Below are 2811 nucleotides of genomic sequence, written 5' to 3'. Positions count from 1 at the left end.
GGTGGGGGGGTGAGGGTGGCGAGGGCTGCAGTGACGGAAGGATGAAAGAATGTTATATTGACAACTTCTCAGTTCCATCAGGACGTGTGACCACGAGGCAAAAAAAAACAACTTAATATAGAAACTAATACGTGAGTGTCCCAATTCAGTTCATTTACAGTCTATTGTAGAAAAAAGGAGGAACTGGGAGAAAGTGAAGATCAGCAAAGCCAGCGCTTCGGTTCTCAATTCTTCTCCTCGGCCGTCACTTCTTTGCCTTCTTCTCCTTTCTTCTCCTCCTTCTTCTTCTCTTCTGAGGTCTTGTCCTTTACCGAGAGCTCCTCCAGTTTCTCTGCCACCTTGTCTGTGTTTTCTGTGATTAAAAAAAAAAAAAAAAAATCACCATCAACTAAACTAAAGACGGCGGCGATGTCCAATCAAAGTGCAGCATTTTCCAACCCTTTATTTAAAACCCTCACTTCTGTGACTTTACTAATGTAGCAGAGAGCCGACGACAGACTTTTTAAATTAAAATAATATTAATTAAAAGCCATTGAAACGTCAGCTCCTGCAGGTCATTTTTTACAGGAACACGCCTGACCCTGAGCAGGAGAGCCACGGTCACTGGTACAGCAAGACGATGATCCAGGCCCTGTCAGCCATGTGCGTCCGCTCACCTGACTATGGCACCAGGTCAGTGTCTTCATCATCATCATCATCATCATCATCATCATCTACCGCAGTCTCAGATCAGATGTTTGAACTGTATGAAAATGTTCCGACTCTTCTTCCCAATCAGGACAAACACAATCATCCTTGTCGACGCAGACGGTAACGTGACCTTCACGGAGCGAACCATGCAGAACTGTGACACCAGCGAATGGATCACAAGTTCTTACCAGTTCAAACTGGATGGTTGAAGGATGATGTGCCGGCAGCTCCACACTGGCACCTACAGCTGAACTTTGACATAGAAGTTTTTTTTTTTAAACAATAACGAACCATCCGCCTTCATGTCTGCCTCCAAGTTTGCACAATTTGCATTTTGCTGTCTTTGATTTGGGTGTGTTTTGGTAGCTGACGCTGTTAGCAAGGTTAGCCACGGTGAAGACTGGCTCTTAAAACAAAATGCTACAAACTAGTAATGGCCAAACATGCCGCTAATTTATGACATGAATGACCTGCAGCTTACGTTATGTTAAAAAACATTAAGAAAATATAACATTTTGGGGAAAAAAAATAAAAATTGTCATCAACGTTTTTCAACATCTTAACAGAATTAAGGGTTTTGTCGAAAAATTCCAAAACGCTATATTTTGATGAGAAACATGCAGGACAGATACAATTTTGAACATCTGACCAAAAATTATTTTGCTGAAATAAAAAAAATTCCCAAAAAAATTTTTCTTTGAAAAAATATTTAGACATTTTTTTAGGGTTTCAGAATTTTTTTAATTATTTTATTATAAATTTGCTTAAATAAATTATTTTGCTTTTTCTAAAAACTTTTCAAAAACCTTTTTTTAAAGTTTTTGGGGGAAAAAAATTCCCAGAAAATCTTTTTGAAAAAATATTGACTTTTTTTAAGATTTCAGATTTCTTCGTAAATGTATTTTATTATAAATTATTTTGCTTAAATAATAAATTATTTTGCTGAAAAATTCCCCAAAAATGTTTTTCTGAAAACTCAATTTTTTGAAGTTTTTGGAAACTTTCAGAACAAGATATACATCCAATCTGCAACTAGTTGTTATTCAATCAACAATTCAAATACTCTGTTGGATGCTGTTCAACTACATCTACGTCACTGAAACGTCAAGCTTTCAGGCTCGATGCTAAGCTAACAAAAACAATCGATATCGCCAAAGCACATTTCTCTTAACGGACGACGGTTTTAACCAAACCAAACAAATTTCTCAACTCACCGACACAAGCTTTCGTGGGTTTGACGTAGAAGTTTCGAGGAGGACAGCTTCGTCTGCCGGTGAAGGCACGTTTGACGTCACAGGATGAAGTTATTGACTCGTTTGTTGCCTGAGAAATGGCAAACCCCAACCTCTGTTTCCGGTTCGTCTCTTAACCAACGTTATCTGGTTACATGAACGTAGCGGGAAACTTTCTTTTAATGGTTACATGAACGTAGCGGGAAACTTTATTTCAATTAACGCACATGTTTAAAAAAAAAATCATTTTTGGGAAATATAATAAAAATTAAAGTTTTCAAACCTGGAGTTTTTTTTTTGCCATAACATTGACATGGATAAATGCGCCATCTGCTGGAATCAAGCGAAAGTGCAATTACCAATTTTGACCGAGTTCTCTTTGTGACAATAGTTAAAATAAAATAAATCCCACATTTGACGGAGACTTCAGCTCATGTGAGGTGTTTGACAGCTTTTATTCAAAGGTGGAGGAAACATTCGAATAATTTTGCAAATGAAAAGCAACATTTCGTCCATTTACAGGTATTTACAGACGCACTGGCACTTGGATGCACTTTGGGAGGAGAGGGGGAGGAGATGGGGTGAGAATGGAATTAGTGGGAACAGAAAAGGTGAGAACACACACTCTCACTGTTAAATATTCTCTGCATGCTTCAAAGAACGGGAATGTCATGATGTTAAAGTTCTGGACTAGGAAACGGTTTGAGACCAAAAACAAACAAACAAAAAATCAAACAAACAGAAAGTTAATCTAAGTGCATCTGTGTGGACCAGGTGAGTCTCCCGACTCATCGTTCTGCTGCTGGTCCTCAGCTCTGTCTACAAGTCAGTCAAACTTTTCCTCTTTCTACACTTTGCTTTTGAAGAAAAGAAAAGAAAAGAAAAGAAA

The 2811-nt window shown here is 38.1% G+C and overlaps 1 long non-coding RNA gene across 1 annotated transcript; it reads right to left on the bottom strand.

Moving 5' to 3' along the window:
• Positions 1-144: 144 nt before the first annotated feature.
• On the bottom strand, positions 145-2100 carry LOC112486621 (uncharacterized). Its single transcript, XR_003049136.1, has 2 exons — positions 1905-2100; positions 145-942 (listed from the first exon to the last, which is right to left on the bottom strand). It is a non-coding gene; the product is annotated as an uncharacterized LOC112486621 (long non-coding RNA).
• Between the last annotated feature and the right edge of the window lie 711 nt (positions 2101-2811).

The sequence above is a fragment of the Cynoglossus semilaevis genome, unplaced genomic scaffold (assembly GCF_000523025.1).
Source record: "Cynoglossus semilaevis isolate Cse_v1.0 unplaced genomic scaffold, Cse_v1.0 scaffold1266, whole genome shotgun sequence".
NCBI classification, from domain to species: domain Eukaryota; kingdom Metazoa; phylum Chordata; class Actinopteri; order Pleuronectiformes; family Cynoglossidae; genus Cynoglossus; species Cynoglossus semilaevis.
The sequence above is the reverse complement of the archived record's forward strand: the minus strand, read 5'-3'. Positions and strand labels throughout refer to the sequence as shown.